The sequence below is a fragment of the Eschrichtius robustus genome, chromosome 13 (genome assembly GCF_028021215.1).
Source record: "Eschrichtius robustus isolate mEscRob2 chromosome 13, mEscRob2.pri, whole genome shotgun sequence".
In the NCBI taxonomy this organism is placed as follows: Eukaryota; Metazoa; Chordata; class Mammalia; order Artiodactyla; family Eschrichtiidae; genus Eschrichtius; species Eschrichtius robustus.
In genome coordinates this window covers 31,298,573-31,317,569 of record NC_090836.1, presented here as the reverse complement: position 1 = coordinate 31,317,569, position 18,997 = coordinate 31,298,573, and the positions used below count along the sequence as shown (strand labels likewise).

Below are 18,997 nucleotides of genomic sequence, written 5' to 3'. Positions count from 1 at the left end.
CAGCAGAAAGGTTGTGACTCGCCAAAGGCTCAGATGATGATTAGCATTTTTAGTGATTAAGTATTTTCTAATTAAGGTATGAACATTGCTTCTTTTAGACATAATGCTATTGCAAACTTCATAGACAACAGTACAGTGTGAACATAACATTTTAAAATGAAATAGAGTTGGCATACAATATTGTTAGTTTCAGGTGTACTACAAAGTATTTTAACATTTGCATAGATTATGAAATTATCACCAGGATAAGTCTTATAACCATCTATCATCATAGAAAGTTATTACAATGTTATTGAACATATTGCTTATGTTGTGTAGTACGCCATGACTTAGTTATTACATAATTGCAGGTTTGTACCTCTTAACCACCTACACCTATTTCACATACCCACTACCTGCCTACATTCTGGCACCCACCCAATTGTTCTCTGTATCTACGAGTCTGTTTTCATTTTGTTTGTTAGTTTTGTTTGTTTGTTTGTTTGTTTTACATTATGCATATAAGTGAGATCATGAGGTATTTGTCTTTTTCTGTCTGACTTACTTCACTTATTATAATACCTTCTAGATTCATCCATGTCGCAAATGGTAAGATTTCAATTTTTTTAAATTTCTAAGTAATATTCCATTGTGTGTGTGTGTGTGTGTATCATCTTCCTCATCTATCAAATGAAACTTGGGTTGCTTCCATATATTGGCTATTGTAAATAATACTGCAGTGAACATTGGTGCGCATATATCTTTTCAAATTAGTAATTTTGTTTTCTTTGGGAAAATACCCAGAAGTGAAATTGCTGGATCATGTGGTGGTTCTTTAATTTTCTGAGAATTTGTCTTACTGTGTTCCATAGTAGCTTCACCAATTTACAATCCCACCAACAATACATGAGGATTCCCTTTGCTCCATATTCTCACCAACACTTGTTATTTGTTGTCTTTTTGATGATAGTCATTCTGAACATGTGTAAAGTGATAGCTCATTGAGGTTTTGATTTGAAATTTGCCTGATGATTAGTGATATTGAGCATCTTTTCATGTGCCTGGTGTATGTGCCATCTGTATGTCTTCTTTGGAAAAGTGTCTATTTAGGTCCTCTCCCATTTCTTATTCTGTTTGTTTGTTTTTATTGTTGTTGAGTTGTATGAGTTCCTTCCATATTTTTGATATTAACCCCTTTTCAGATATATTGTTTGCTAATATCTTCTTTCATTCAGTAAGCTGTGTTTTTATTTCTTGATAGTTTCTTCTGATGTACAAAAGCTTTTTGGTTTGATATAGTCCCGTTTGTTCACTTTTTCTTTTGTTTCCTATGCCTGTGGAGACAGATCCAAAAAATTATTGCTAAGATGAATGTAAGAGAGTATACTACCTACTTTTTCTTTTAGGCATTTTATAGTTTCAGTTCTTACACTTAAGTCTTAATCCATTTTGAGTTTATTTTTGTATATGGTGTGAATAAGTAGCCCAGGTTGATTCTTGTGAATATAGCTGTCCAGTTTTCCCAACATTATTTAATGAACAATCTCTCTTTTCTCCATTTTATATTCTTCCCTCCTTTGTTGTAGATTAATTGACCGTGTAAATGTGGGTTTATTTCTGGGTTCTCTATTCTGTTCCACTGATACATGGTTCTGTTTTTGTTCTAGTACCATAATATTTTTATTACAGTAGCTTTGTAGTACACTTTGAAATCAGGCAGAGTGATACCTGAAGCTTTCTTCTTCTCTCTCAAGATTGCTTTGTCTATCAGAGATTTCCATACAAATTAGGGAGTTATTGATCCTAGTTCTGTGAAAAATGCCATTGGCATTTTGATAGGGATGATTTTGAATCTGTAGATTGCCTTTGGTAGTGTGGTCACTTTAACAATGTAAATCCTTCCAATACATGAGCGTAGTATGTCATTCCATTTTTTTTGTTTGTTTCATCTTCAATTTCTTTCAACAATGTATTAGAGTATTCTGAGTATAAATCTTTTACCTCCTTGGTTAAATTTATTCCTAGGCATTTTATTTTTTTGATGCAGTTGTAACTTGGATTGTTTTCTTAATTTCTCCTTCTGATAGTTTGTTGTTAGTGTATAGGAATGCAACAGATTTCTGTATGTTAATTTTGTATCCTGACACTTACTGAATGTATTTGTTAGTTCTAATAGTTTTCTGATAGCATTTTTAGAATTTCATATATATATATATATATATATATATATATATATATAGTATCATGTCATCTGCAAAGAGTGACACTTTACTTCTTCCTTTCCAGTTTGGATTCCTTTTAATTTTTTTTCTCATCTGATTTCTGTGGTTGGGACCTTTAATACTTTGTTGAATGAAAGTGGCAGGAGTGGGCATCTTCTTCTTGTTCCTGATCTTAGAGGAAATGCTTTGAGCCTTTCTGCATTGAGTATGATGTTGGCTGTGGGCTTGTCATGTATAGCCTTTATTATGTTGAGGTATGTTTCCTATATATCCACTTTGTTGAGAGTTTTTATCATAAATGGATATTGAATTTGTCAGTAGATTTTTCTGCATCTATTGAGACGATCACATACTTTTTATCCTTTGGTTTGTTAATGTGGTGTACTACATTTATTGATTTGCAGATATTGAACCATTTTTGCATCCTTGGCATAAATACTACGTGATCATGGTCTATGATCCTTTCAATGTATTTTGAATTCCGTCTGCTAATATTTTGTTGAGGATTTTTGCATGTCTGCTCATCAGTGATATTTGCCTGTAATTTTCTTTTTTGTGGCATCTTGTCTGGTTTTGATATCATAGTGATTCTGACATACCTTCCTCTTCAACTTTTTGGAATAGGTTTGAGAAGGATAGGTGTTAAATGATTGTGTTAAATGTTAAATGATTAAATTATGGTTAAATGCTTAAGTGATTTAAATGATGGTAGAATTGACCTGTGAATCCATCTGGTCCTGAACTTTTGTTTGTTGGGAGTTTTTTGATTACCAATTCAATGTCATTACTGGAATTGGTCTTTATTTAAAATGTCCTCTTGATTTAGTCTTGGGAGAGTGTACATTTCTAGGAATTTATCTATTTCTTCTTAGTTGTCTATTTTATGTTAGGTTGTTCATTGTATTGGTGTGTAATTGTTTTAGTATTCTCTTATGATCTTTTGTATTTCTGTGGTATCAGTTGTAACTTGTCCCTTTCATTTCTGATTTTATTTATTTGGGCCCTCTTTTTTTATTGATGAGCATGGCTAAATGTTTATCAATATGTTTATTATTTCAGAGAACTAGCTTCTGATTCATTAGTCTTTTCTGTTTTTACTCTCTTTCATATATTTCTGCTCTGATACTTATTATTTTTCTCCTTCTACTATCTTTGGGTTTTATTTGTTCTTCTTTTTTTAGTTCCTTTATGTGTAAGGTTTGATTCTTTATTTGAGAGTTTCTTGTTTCCTGAGGTAGGCTTGTATCACTATAAACTTCCCTCTTAGAACTGCTTTTGCTGCATCCCATAACTTTTGGATCACTGTGTTTCCATTTTTATTTGTCTTCAGGTCTTTTCTAATGTCCTCTTTGGTTTTCTCAGTGACCCATTGATTGTTTTTTAGCATATTGTTTAGCCTTAACATTTTGTGATTTTGCAGTGTTTTCTGTGTTTATTTCTAGTTTCATACTGTTGTGGTCATAGAAGGTGCTTGATATGATTGCAATCTTCTTAAATTTATAGATACTTGTTTTGTGGCCAGCATGTGATCTATTTGGAGAATGAACATAACTTTTATATGCACTGCAAACCCCCAAAATTCATGTGACTCACTTTATTGTGATATTTACTTTCCTGTGGTGGTCTGGCACCAAACTAACAATACCTCCAAGGTATTCCTGTACCTTGCTTTCAATATGATGTAAAAAATGGATGAATCATTCTTAGGTAAAAGTCTTATGTAACAACAATTTTGGTAATTTGGTAGAGATGAATGAGTGTATATTTTGAAAGAATCCTAAGAGACATCAAACAGGCTAGTGAAATGTATAAAAGAGCTGTCTCATATTATGTGAATTAGAGTGAGAGCAAAGGCAAGTGAAAGACAGTAGGGATAGATTGAAAAGTAGAGTTAGAGAAAGACATCATTTATGAAATGTAGTTCAAAGAAGTGAAGCATTTGATTCATTAGCTTTAGGAACTTTTTTCAATGAAAAATGATTCTTGGAGACATGAATTTAGCAGCAAAGAAAATATTTGGATACATGATTTTATAAGTTTGTGTTGTCATTGGATTATCAATTATTTGGGAGAAAGATTGGCAGGTGGTAGATATGCCATCATGAACAGCACATTCAAAGGAAGCCTGAGGAGTTCAAGACTCTCTGACAATAAAAGGGTGAAGTTGGGAGGGAAAAGATTGTTAGAGAAACTTTAAATATTTCTTCAAAATGAATTTTACAATTAGTAGAATAATGAGAGGAAGGCATTTTTAATTATATAAGTGGCCTAATAACTTTTTAATGTTGGGATAAAAATGCTTTCTTTAATGTGAAATATATCTCTATATTTGAATATAAAATATTTTAATGTGGAATTCTGTATAATTTGTGTACACTAAAGCAGGTTTTTTTTTTTTTAATGTAAGCAAAATTATCATTTTGTGAATGACTTATAAAAAGCAAAATTAAAATCATCATTAAATGAATTTGATAATCCTTTCAACTAAATAATATATGAAATTTGAAAGGCAATTTAGTCTCCGATAAAAATGATGCTTAAAAGTTATAAAATAATGCAGATATAAGTTTTATAATACAATAAAATAGTCACTGTGTAGACTTTGATACAAGTTGATATTCTACCTTATGGTTACATGTGGCATATTAACATATTGCTATTACATTTTTGTATTCATTTTTATATATTTGGCATAATTTTTCAATGTAGATGTTCTTTTCTTAAATCAGAGTGAACATGACATGATACTCGTGTTTTATGATACAATGTAATTATCAACAGAGACTGTTTTCTGTTCTTTGTCTTCCTGCCATCTTTAATATTTGTCATAAATTCTATATGTGTATCATTATTTAAATTGTATATCTAAGTGTATATCTTAATGCTTTTGATTCTTCTTTTTAGAAAAGAGTATCTGCTTGGTGGCTTCCATCCTTTTTTTTTCTTTTGACAGCTAGACTAGCTTTGTTCAGTAGAAATATAATGTGAGTCATATGTGTATTTCAAATTTTCTAGTGGCAACATTAACAAGTAAAACTAAGCCAGTGAAATTGATGTAATAATATTTTTTAAAATTTAATCTTATGCATGCAAAATGTTATTTTATTATGGAATCAATATAAAATTATTAAGGAGAAAATTTTAAATTTTTTATATTATGTCTTTGAAGTCTGGTATGTATTTCATGCTTACGGCACATCTCAATTGAGACTGGCTACAATTCAAGTACCCTGTAGCAACATCTGGTTGGCAGTTATCATATTGGACAGCACTGTGTAAAGTTTAATGAAATTGTTGACCTGAAACAAATAAACTGCCAGATATTTCTCCAGCAAAGATGCCTTTATTTGGGATCAGTGGAGAATCTCAGTTCAGAGTCTGTAACCAGGGGAAGACACATGCAAGTCCCTGCAGGGCAAGGGAAGGGGCTGCTTTTATAAAGAAGAAAAAGAAGTTGGGAGAGCTACAGTAAAGAAAGAATCTGTATTTGTTTTTCTCTTTCTGATTTACTTCACTCTGTATGACAGACTCTAGGTCCATCCACTTCACTACAAATAACTCAATTTCACTTCTTTTTTATGGCTGAGTAATATTCCATTGTATATATGTGCCACATCTTCTTTATACATTCATCTGTTGATGGACACTTAGGTTGCTTCCATGTCCTGGCTATTGTAAATAGAGCTGCAATGAACATCGTGGTACATGATTCTTTTTGAATTATGGTTTCCTCAGGGTATATGCCCAGTAGTGGGATTGCTGGGTCATATGGTAGTTCTATTTTTAGTTTTTTAAGGAACCTCCATACTGTTCTCCATAGTGGCTGTATCAATTTACAGAACCTAGGGGCAGGATGGGAATAAAGATGAAGACTTACTAGAGAATGGACTTGACGACACAGGGAGGGGGAAAGGTAAGCTGGGACAAAGTAAGAGACTGGCCTGTACATATATACACTACCAAATGTAAAACCGATAGCTGGTGGGAAGCAGCCACATAACACAGGGAGGTCAGCTTGGTGCTTTGTGACCACCTAGAGGGGTGGTATAGGGAGGATGGGAGGGAGATGCAAGAGGGAAGAGAAATGGGGTTATATATATATGTATATGTATAGCTGATTCACTTTGTTATAAAGCAGAAACTAACACACTATTGCAAAGCAATTATACTGCAATAAAGATGGAAAGAAAGAAAAAGAAAGAAAGAAAGAAAGAAAGAAAGAAAGAAAGAAAGAAAAAGAAAGAAAGAAAGAAAGAAAGAAAGAAAGGAGGAAGGAAGGAAGGAAGGAAGGAAGGGAAGGAAGGAAAGAAAGAAGGAAAGAAAGGAAAGAAAGAAAGAAAGAAAGAAAGGAAGGAAGGAAGGAAGGAAGGAAGGAAGGAAGGAAGGAAGGAAGGAAGAAAGAAGAAAGAAAGAAAGGAAAAAAGAAAGAAAGAAAGAAAGAAAGAAAGAAAGAAAGAAAGAAAGAAAGAAAGAAAAGAAAGAAAGAAAAAGAAAGAAAGAAAGAAAGAAAGAAAGAGAGAAAGAAAGAGAGAGAGAAAGAAAGACTCTGTGGCTTTTCATTTTCTGAGTCCTTGCCAGGAAGGAAGATGAGTCTTTCTTCTCCTTTGGACTCTGCTATTGTTGCAGGGTGAGAGAGCTTCCTCTGATGATCTCCTGGCTGTATTTAATTGAGGTTTCTGTTTATTATGTTTTTAACAAAGACCATATAATATGCATATAAGTAACTTTATATCAATTGTTTTATTTTTAGATCAGTTTTGTCTGCATTCAATACAAGTTTAGAGTTGTCCCCTTATAAAGTGGAGAAAAGCTGGTCAGTCATCTATATTATTTAGTCTATAAATTTAACCATAGGAAACCAATAGAGTAATCTGATGTTTCAATCTAGAGAGTATTTCAGTCAAAAATTCAAGTGAAAAATGGTTGACAGTGTTACATGCTTATATTGTGTTTTACTTGCTAGGGTACATCAGATAATTGAGCTGATAATGGTATTTACAGATTAGGAACTTCAGGAATTGGTGTGATCTTAGGTTAGAAATCTGATGGTATGTCTGACTCAATTCATCAACTTGAATAATTCTGTAGCAAACATCTTGTGCATCAGTGAGGTATACAAAAATGTGGTAATGTTGTTGAGCAAGCAACCAGCTGACATTAAAATGGGTATCCTGAGCTACTTTAAAATAAAAGAAATATAGTCATATGTACTTTTTAAAAATTTTAACACATTAAGAGTGATTTGAGAGTGCAGAGACATCACTTCACCTTGGTATGAATAATTGGTTTAAATGTACTTATGTACTTAATTTCAACAAGTTACACCACTTTTCTAAAATCATTCCCATAATTCCTACCATTTCATCAAGTGATGTGAAGGAAGAATATTTAAACCTCATTTTAACAATTGAAAAGCTGAAGTGCTAAGAAACTGACTTGTCTGGGTTACAAAACAATCAGTGGTAGTAACCTTGAAAAGCTTCAAATTCTTCAGGTTGCTTCAGCTGACTTAGTAGCTTAATTTAAAATTAAAGGAGCATTAATGGAACAGCTCTGCATTAAAACCAAGTGGTTCTAATGTGGGACTGATTGTAAAAGGGCCACTGAGTAAATTTGTGCCTCCCAGAAAATGATGATTTGATGAAATGGCTGAGCTAGTGAACTGCCAGTCATAAAATTCTGGCTTGTGGTGTCCTCTGAACATAGAGTAAAAATTTCATTTTGAAATTTTGATGAAATTTCATTTCATCACTCTGAATTTTTCAAATGTAGTCATTTAAAATAGTGATACTCATTATAAGTAAATAAATGTATCTGTGAAATGCTGTACAAATGCTATCATTTTCTAGTATGTCACATTTGAAAATAATATTTGATAAATGTATTTGATGTTTTATTTACATGATTATGTGTCATCATGGTGTGAAATAACTGATTCCTGGTTCAGTGCTTCGCTCAAGAACTTAACATTGTCTGAGACATTATAACTTATTTACAAGGAGGCTTTTATATAAACCTTTATATTTTTCTGATTATTTTAATTTCCTCACTTATTCTAATTAATCTTTCTCTAACAATAGCCCTCTGTTTACTTGCAATTAACCTTCAATGTCCTAAACACGCATTCAATAGATAAGAGTCAGCATCTTTCCTTATTCCATTACCTATTACTTCTTTGAAACTTTAAAAAAAATGTTAATAAACAGAATTTCATAATCTACATTTTACTTACATACTATTTTTTCTTCCACCTACTAAAAGTTTAAGTAATGATTTTTTCTCACATTTAGCTTGTGTTGTCCTCTTTTCCCCTTCAATCTATTACTCTTGCTCTCATGAAAGAATGATTTAATTAGTATATATTTGAAAACTGAAGTGGCAATCAATTTTTTACTTCTGTATGTTTTTATTTATTTATCATCCAATAGAAATTCTGTTAATTAATTTTGGAAGAAATTGTTATTGAACATGTACTATGTGCCAGACAGCTTGCCAGGTGATATGACTTAACGAAAAACTCCAATCTTTATACAACAATATTTTAATTTTTCTTAATATTTTTATATTCTTTTACTCACTTTGAATGATTTTGGATTCTCTCAGATCTGTATTTCAAGGAAAAAAGATTTTTCTTATTTTCAATAAGATTTTGAAGAAAATTATATAAACATTTCAAACTGGTGCGTAACTAAAAGATATATGCAGGATAGATTTTGGGAAGTGCTATTCTAAGCCACTATCAACTATGCAGTTTCAGAGTTTGCCCTGCTCTCTTCTATCACCATATATTTGCTTAGATAGCCTCAACACATGGAAAACTTCTTCTGTGTTTATTTTTGCCTGTTGGTTTTCTATTCCAGCTCAATTTAAGTGCTGTGAATTGTCTGAAAGATTTCTTTATATGTCTAAATTCATTTAATCCTTCTCTCTTGTGTGTTGCACTTGCCATTTAGGAATATTTATTAGCATATCTAACATAGTATGTCTTATATTGAAATTATTTCTTTCTGCTTTATCTCTCATATTAAATTGTAAACTTCTTGAGGTTAAGTACTGTGTTTTGTCTTATTATTCCTCACACTACAGATTATAATGCCTTTAATGTTTTGGGTTGGCCAAAAAGTTCATTTGATGTTATGGAAAAAACCCGAACTAACTTTTTGGCCAACCCAATAGTAGATTCTTGCTGTGTTATTTCATTGTTATAGAAGATAGTATTTTAAATAACCATGTTGTCTATGTAATGGACTCTCAGTTCTCCATCAGTGTTTGTTATTTATCTCCTCATTTCCACCCTTTACTTGAAATTGTTAAATTATCTTGAATACTATTAGAGCTTTTATTTCTCTAGTGAAACTTCGGGCATTTAGTAATTAATTCAGCTGTCATTTGCTTACTCTTTTTTTTTTTTAATTTTATTTATTTATTTATTTACTTATGGCTGTGTTGGGTCTTCGTTTCTGTGCGAGGGCTTTCTCCAGTTGCGGCAAGCGGGGGCCACTCTTCATCACGGTGCGTGGGCCTCTCACCGTCGCGGTCTCTCTTGTTGTAGAGCACAGGCTCCAGACGCCCAGGCTCAGTAATTGTGGCTCACGGGCCTAGTTGCTCCGTGGCATGTGGGATCTTCCCGGACCAGGGCTCGAACCCGTGTTCCCTGCATTGGCAGGCAGATTCTCAACTGCTGCGCCACCAGGGAAGCCCCTTACTCTTTTTTTAAATTTATAGACATCTTAGATTTTATATTCACATATCTATGATCTTCTTGTCATACAGCTTAATTAACTTTATGCTTTATTCCATGTTCAAATTCTGATGAGTTTTACCAACTTAATGTAGAATTATCAAATTCAAATTAAAAAATACATTTATAGTGTAAATTTTTATTTTTGATCACCTTACTATTCATTTGCTTACATTACAGTGTCATCAATCAAGTTTGGAAAATAAGTTAATTTCTAATTTTTGTAATAAAGTAATATTAGAGTCCTTAGAGCTGAAGGGACCTTTAGAGTTAACTCTATTTTACAAATAGGAGACTGAGCCCTAATATTTGCTTATGTTCAAGTTTGAATTAATCATCAATTTTACCCTTAAATCTGCCATTCCTCTCATGAGTTTTATTCCATTGTAAGATTACCAGGGGTAAGATTCCAAAGGTTTGTCACCTGTCAAAATAGATGAGAGCAATGGGAGTAGGGTCCTGGAAGTTCTTTTCTTTTCCAAGGTCAATCTTTTAATTGCTGGATTGTGAGGTGGCCTTGAGAGCCTAGGGGAAGTTTCCCAGAAGCTGGGGTTATTAGGAAGGGACACAAGAGACTCTGAACAATGGCTAATTATTAATAGGTGAGTAGACAAATGTTTTTGTATTCTTATATTTACTTTGACTCTATTGATTTACACCCCTTGAATATCATCTCTAGGCATTATAATAATCCCAGGCTTGCACACTTGAAAGAACATAATCATATTGATGCCTCCCTTGCTCTCATCCACCACTTTTAATTGCCAACTCCTGCATCTGTAAGCAATAAACAATGAATGGATGCCATTATTGTCATTAGAATGAATTTTCTAAAGTTAATTCTGTAATTATTTGCAGTTTTCACTAGGTTAAAAGATGGAACAAATATGGGTATTTATGTAAAAAATTATAAATATTTGTCACTAGGCTGAAATTGGTGTTTTTTTACAACAGTATCATAATTTGTACAATAATGTAGTGGGAATATGTTTTTTAAAAGTAAACTGATACTGAAAGAATAGTAAAGAGAGCAGCAGAGCAGTAGAAAATATTTTATACAACGTAGCTTAGGAAAAGAGAAAAGAAATCAGAACTAAAGAAAGCCTGAATCATAGAAATGGAAGAAAGAGAATTTATAGAGTCATAGAATTTATATATTTATAGAAACAGAAGAAAGGGAATTTACGGGGAAGAACTGTTGAGAATAGGACAAAACATTCTAGTAAGCTCAGGAATGAGGGCAAAGGAATGGAGCTGAGGTTTTATAAATGTGTGTTAGAAAAGATGTGGGTTATAAGTCCACCTTTCCAAAATTTTTTATCTCTAGTGTCACCATTGCTGAATTAGGATTAACTTCTTGTCATAGGAAAAAACTCAAGTTATCTGCAAATGTTACTTTTTAATTTGGTCTGTAGACAATATTTAATATTAAAATCTATCTCCCAAACCCAACATTATACTTTAACTCAGGCTGGCACCCACTAAAGTGGTAGCTGTTTATTCAAGAACAGCCAAGTTTCTACTTTTGAATGAGAATAAGAAGAATGATAAATTGAAATATAACAGATACTTTCATATGACTTGAAATAATTTATATATGAGATTCAAACTAACTTAAAATTCATACCATTGACCAAAATAATTTCCACATAAGTAGAAAGAAAAAAACGTAAAGAAAAGAAAATAGATGACTATGAAATAATCTCTCAGTTTGGAAGGGCTTTCTAAATGTAGGAGATGGAACTAAAGAGTCCATTTTAAAAATAAACTTTGTAAGTCAAAGTGTACAGATCTTATATATACAGTGCAATTGATTTTCACAAATTGAATATACTCTATAACAAGCTCCTGCATCAAGAAACAGGTTTACCAGCACTGCAGAAGCCATTCTCTTCCCTTTCCCATTCACTATTCACCCTCCTGCAAAGTAATCACTTTTCTGACATCTATTACCATAGTTTAGTGTTGCCTAGTTTTGAATTTTATATAAACAAAATCACATAGTGGTTTTGTGTCTGGCCTTCTTCAGCATTATTTGTGAGATTTGTACACACATGCCTCCAGTTGAGACCACTGCTGTAATGGTCCACAGTGTTTCTAGCACGTTTTTTAGATGCCAGGTGTTTGCATTTTTTCCATCTGCCTCCCTCCCTCCCTCCCTCCCTCCCTTCCTTCCCCCCTCCATCCTTCCCTCCCCCTCTCCTTCCCTCCCTCCCTCTGTCCCTCCTTCTTTCTTTCTTTCTTTCTTTTTTTCTTTCTCTCTTTCACAGTTGATTTCTAATCTCAGTTTTGTGGCTGGAAAAGATGCTTGATATGATTACTGTTGTCTTCAATTTTTTGAGACTTGTTTTATGGTGTACCATATGATCTATCCTAAAGAATGTTCCACAAATACTTGAAAAGAGCATGCATTCTACTGCTTTTGGATGGAACGTTCTATATGTATCTATTAATCCATCTGCTCTAATGTGTCCTATGGCCGGTGTTTTCTCATTGATTTTCTCCCTGGATAATCTGCCCATTGATGTAAATGGAGTATATAGTCTCCTACTATTATTGTGTTACTGTCAATTTCTCCCATTATTTTTGTTAATATGTGCTTTATCTATTATGTGCTCCTAGATTGGGTGCATATGTATTTACAATTGTTATATCTTCTTGTTGGATCAATCCCTATAATTATGTAGTGTTCTTCTTTGCCTCTTGTTATAATTTTGTTTTAAAGTCTCTTTTGTCTGATTGACACCCTAGCTATTTTTTTGTTTCCATTCACATGGAGTACCATTTTCTGTCCCATCAACTTTCAGTCTATGTGTGTCTTTAGATCTGAAGTGAGTCTCTTGCAGGCAGCATATGTATAGGTCTTGTTATTTAATCTCTTAATCTACTCTATATCTTTTTATTGGGGGGCGGTATCAGCTTACATCTTTTTTTTTGAGATATAGTTGATGTACAATATAAGTTACAGTTGTACAACATAGTGATTCACAAGTTTTAAAGGTTATACTCCATTTATAGTTATTATAAAATATTGGCTATACTACATGTATTGCACAATATATCCTTTTAGCTTATTTATTTTATACATGATTGTTGTACCTCATAATTTCCTACCCCTATACTGCCCCCCCTACTAATTTGTTCTCTATGTCTGTGAGTCTGTTTCCTTTTTGTTGAATTCCCTACTTATTTTGTTTTTTAGGATTCCTTATGTATGTGATATCATACAGTATTTGTCTTTCTCTGTCTGACTTATTTCACTTAGCATAATATACTCCAACTCCATCCATGTTGTTGCAAATGGCAAATTTTCACTGCTTTTTATGGCTGGGTAGTATTCCATTATAGACAGAACCACATTTTCTTTATCCATTCATCTGTTGATGAACACTTATGTTGCTTCTATATCTTCACAATTGTAAATAATGCTGCTGTGAACATTGGGGCACATGTATCTTTTCAAATTAGTGATTTTGTTTTTCCTTAGGGTATATACCCAGGAGTGGAATTGCTGGAACATATAGTAGTTCTATTTTTAGTTTTTTGAGAAAACTCCATACTGTTTTCCACCATGGCTGCACCAATTTACATTCTCACCAACAGTATACAAGGGTTCTTTTTTCTCCACATCCTTGCCAACATTTGTTATTTGTGTTCTTTTTTGATGATACCCAATTCTGACAGGTGTGAGGTGGTATCTTACTGTGGTTTTAATTTGTATTTCTCTGAAGAATAGCAATGTTGAGCATTTTTCATGTGCCTGTTGGCCATCTGTCTGTCTTCTTTGGAAAAGAGGTCTATTCAGTTCTTCTGTCCATTTTTTAATTGGATTGTTTGGGGTGTTTTTGATATTGAGTTGTATGAGCTGTTTATATATTTTGGATATTAAGCCCTAATCAGTCATACTATTAACAAATATTTTCTCCCATTTGGTAGGTTGTCTTTTCATTTTGTCAATGATTTTCTTTGCTGTGAAGAAGTTTTTTTAAGTCTAACTAGGTCTTATTTGTTTATTTTTGCTTTTATTTCCTTTGCTTTAGGAGACAAATCCAAAAAAAAAATTGCTATGATTTTTGTCAAAGAGTATTCTGCCCATGTTTTCTTCTAGAATATTTATGGTTTCTGGTCTTACATTTAGGTCTTTATTTCATTTGGGGTTTATTTTGTATATGGAGTGAGGAAATGTTCTAGTCTCATTGTTTTACATGTAACTTTCCAGTTTTACCAGCATCACTTATTGAAGATACTGTCTTTTCTCCATTGTATATTCTTGCATCCTTTGTTGTAGATTAATTGATCATAAGTGTGTGGGTTTACTTCTGGGCTCTCTATTCTGTTCTATTGATCTATGTGTCTGTTTTTGTGACAATACCATACTACTTTGATTACTGTAGCTTCGTAGTATAGTCTGAAGTCAGGGAGTGTGATTCCTCCAGCTCTCTTCTTCTTTCACAATATTGTTTTTGTTATTCAGGGTCTTTTGTGTCTCCACACAAATTTTAAAATTATTTGTTCTCGCTCTGTAAAAGTACCACTGGTATTTTGATAGGGGTTGCATTGAATCTGTGGATTGCCATGGGCAGTATTGTCATTTAAACAATATTAAATTCTTCCAATTCATGAATGTGATAAAACTTTCCACCTGTTGGTGTCATCTTCAGTTACTTTCATCAGTGCCTGATAGTTTTCCAAGTACAGGTCTCTTGCCTCCTTAGGTAAATCTATTCCTAGGTATTTTATTCTTTTTTGATGCCATGGGAAATGAGATGGTTCCTTAATTTCTCTTTCTGATAGTTCATTGTTAGTGTATAGAAATGCAACAAATTTCTGTATATTAATTTTGTATCCTTCAACTTTACCAGATTCATTGCTGAGCTCTTAACAGTTTTCTGGTGGTGTATTTAGTATTTTCTATGTATTATATTATCTATGTGTATTTCTATGTATTTATATTATCTGCAAACAGTGTCACATTTACTTTTTACTTTGCAATTTGGATTCCTTTTTTTACCTTTTCTTATCTGATTGCTGTGGCCAGGACTTCCAAAACTATATTGAATAAAAGTGGTGAGAGTGGGCATCCTGCTCTTCTGATCTTAGAGAAAATGCTTTCAGCTTTTCACTGTTGAGTATGATGTTAGCTGTGGGTTTGCCATATATGGCATTTACTGCGAACAACTGTATGCCAATAAAATGGACAACCTAGAAGAAATTGAAAACTTCTTAGAAATTACTTTCTCCCATCATTAAACCAGGAAGAAGTAAAAAATATGAACAGACCACTGATCAGTATGAAATTGGATCAGTAATCAAAAAAATCCCAACAAACAAAATTCCAGGACCAGAAGGCTTTACAGCTGAAGTCTACAAAACATTTAGAGAAAAGTTAACACCTATCCTTCTCAAACTATTTCAAAATACTTCAGAGGAAGGAATGCTTCCAAACTCATCTATGAGACCAATTTCACCCTGATACCAAAACTAGACAAAGAAAGATATCACAATAAAAGAAAGCTATACACCAATATCAGGGATGAACATAGATGCACAAATCCTCAACAAAATATTAGCAAACAAAATCCAACAGTACATAAAAAGGATCATACACCATGATCAATGGAATTTATCCCAGGGATGCAAGGATTTTTCAATATCAGCAAAGCAATCAATGTGATACACCACATTAACAAATTGAAGAATAAAAGCCATATGCTCATCTCAATAGATGCAGTAAAAAGCTTTTGATTACTTCAACCTCCATTTATGATACGAGCTCTCCACAAAGTAGGCATAGAGGCAACATACTCTATATCTTTTGATGGGAGCATTTAGTTCATTTACATTTAAAGTAATTATTTGTAGGTATGTACTTATTGCCGTTTTGTTAATTGTTTTCTGGTTGTTTTTGTTTTTCTTTTTTGCTCCTTTTTCTTTAACTCTCTTTTCTTGTGATTTCATGACTGTCTTTAGCGTTGTATTTGGATTCCTTTCTCTTTTTTGTGTGCATATTTATTATGTTTTTTGTTCGTGATTTTATATATATGTGTGTGTGTGTGTATATATATATATATATATGATTATTTTAAATTGATAGTCTCAAGTTCAAATGCTTTCTAACAACCACATTCATTTTACTCCTCCCCCTGCCACGTTTAATATTTTTGACATCATACTTTACATCTTTTTGTTTTGTGTGTCTCTTAAGTGCTTGTTGTGGGTATAGTTGATTTCACTACTTTTGTCCTTTAAACTTCCTACTAATTTTATAAGTGCTTTATCTAACTACCTTTACCATATGTATGCCTTTACCAATGAGAATTTTCCTTTCATAATTTTCATATTTCTAGTTGTGGTCTTTTCTTTTCCACTTAGCAAGTTTCCTTTAACATTTTTTGTAAAAACATTTTAGTTGTGCTGAACTCTTTTTTATCTTTGCTTGCCTGTAAAGCTCTTTATCTCTCCTTGAAATCTGAATGATAACCTTGCCAGGTAGAGTATAGTTGGTTATAATTTTCTTCCTTTCATCACTTTATATACATCATTCAACTCCCTCCTGGTCTGCCAAGTTTCTGCTGAAAAGTCAGTTGATGGTCTTCTGGAGTTCCCTGGTATGCAACTAGTTGCTTTCCTCTTGCTGCTTTTAAGATTCTCTCCTTATCTTTAATTTTTGCCATTTTTGCCGTTTTTATTTTATATTGGAGTAGCATAGATTAACAATGTTGTGTTAGTTTCAGATGTACAGCAAAGTGATTTATAGACACTGCATGTATCTATTATTATACATATACATGTATGTATTCTTTTTCAAACTCGTTTCCCTTTTAGGTTATTACAGAATATCCCACAGATTTCCCTGTGCTATACAGTAGGTCCGTGTTGGTTAACTATTTTATATATAGCAGTGTATACATGTCAATTCCAAACTCCCAATCTATCTCTCCCTTATACCCTTCCCCCCAGGAACCATACCTTCTTTCTCTAAGTCTGTATTTCTGTTTTGTAAATAAGTTCAATTTTATCATTTTTTAAGATCCCACATATAAGTGATATCATATAATATTTGTCTTTCTCAATTGGACTTACTTCACTTAGTATGATAATCCAAAGGTCCATTTATGTTGTTGCAAATGGCATTATTTCATTCTTTTGAATGGCTGAGTAATATTTCATTGTATATATGTACCACATCTTCTTTATTCATTCTTCTGTCGATGGACATTTGGGTTGCTTCCATGTCGTGGCTATCGTAAACGGTGCTGCGGTGAACATTGGGGTGCATGTACCTTTCAAACCATGTTTTTCTCCAGATATATGCCCAGGAGTGGGATTGCTGAAGCATATGGTAGGTCTGTTGTTATTTTTTTGAGGAACCTCCATACTGTTCTCCATAGTGGCTGCACCAATTTACATTCCCACCAGGGAACCCAGAGGGTTCCCTTTTCTCCATACCCTCTCCAGCATTTATTGTTTGTAGAATTTTTTGATGATGGCCATTCTGACTCATGTGAGGTGATATCTTATTGTAGGTTTGATTTGCATTTCTCTAATAATTAGTGATTTTGAGCATTCTTTCATGTGCCTCTTGGACATCTGTATGTCTTTTTTGGAAAAATGTCTATTTAGGTCTTCTGCTCGTTTTTTATTGCCTTGTTTGTTTTTTTGATATTGAGCTGCATGAACTGTTTGTAAACTTTGGAGACTAATCCCTTGTCGGTCACTTTGTTTGCAAATATTTTTTTCCCATTCTGTGGTTGTCTTTTCATTTTGTTTATGGTTTCCTTTGCTGTGCAAAAGGTTTTGAGTTTAATTAGGTCCCATTTGTTTATTTTTGTTTTTATTTTCATTACTCTAGGAGATGGATCAAAAAAGATATTGCTGTGATTTATGTCAAAGAGTGTTCTACCTATGTTTTCCTCTAAGAGTTTTATAGTGTCCAGTCTTACATTTAGGTCTTTAACCCATTTTGGGTTATTTTTGAGTATGGTGTTAAAAGAGTTCTATTTTCATTTTTTTACATGTAGCTGTCCAGTTTTCCCAGCACCACTTATTGAAGAGACAGTCTTTCCTCTGTTGTATAGTCTTACCTACTTTGTTGTAGATTAATAGACCATAGATGCGTGAGTGTATTTCTGGGCTTTCTATCCTATTCCATTGATCTATATTTCTGTTTTTGTGCCATTACCATAGTGTTTTGATGAACATAGCTTTATAGTATAGACTGAAGTCAGGGAGCTTGATTCCTTCAGTTCTGTTTTTCTTTCTCAAGATTGCTTTGGCTATTCAGTGTCTTTTGTGTCTCCATAAAAATTTTAAGATTTTTTGTTCTAGTTCTGTGAAAAATGCCATTGGTAATTTGATAGGGATTGCATTGAATCTGTAGATTGACTTGGGTAATATAGTCCTTTTAACAATGTTGTTTCTTCCAATACAAGAACATAGTATGTATTGTATTTCCATCTGTTTGTGTCATCTTTGATTTCTTTCATCAGCATCTTATAGTTTTTGGTGTACAGGTCTTTTGTCTCCTTAGGTAGGTTTATGCCTAGGTATTTTATTCTTTTTGATGTGATGGTAAATGGTACTGTTTCTCTAATTCCTCTTTCTGTTGGTTCACTGTTACTGTATAGAAAGGCAAGAGATTTCTTTTTTTTTTTTTTTTATGGCCTTTACTATGTAGAGGTAGGTTCCCTCTATGCCCACCTTCTGGAGAGTTTTTTTTTTTTTCCCACGTTCTTTTATTTATTTATTTATTTATTTATTTATGACTGTGTTGAGTCTTCGTTTCTGTGTGAGGGCTTTCTCTAGTTGCGGCAAGTGGGGACCACTCTTCATCGCGGTGCACGGGCCTCTCACCATCGCGGCCTCTCTTGTTGCGGAGCACAGGCTCCAGACGTGCAGGCTCAGTAATTGTGGCTCACGGGCCCAGTTGCTCCGTGGCATGTGGGATCTTCCCAGACCAGGGCTCGAACCCGTGTCCCCTGCATTAGCAGGCAGATTCTCAACCACTGCGCCACCAGGGAGGCCCTGGAGAGTTTTTATCATAAGTGGATGTTGA

General features: G+C 33.3%; 1 protein-coding gene across 4 annotated transcripts in view; it reads left to right on the top strand.

The window, feature by feature from the left end:
* The window catches only part of CPNE8 (copine 8), a 294,890-nt gene that overhangs the window by 171,372 nt on the left and 104,521 nt on the right, over positions 1-18,997 (top strand). The window lies entirely within an intron of this gene.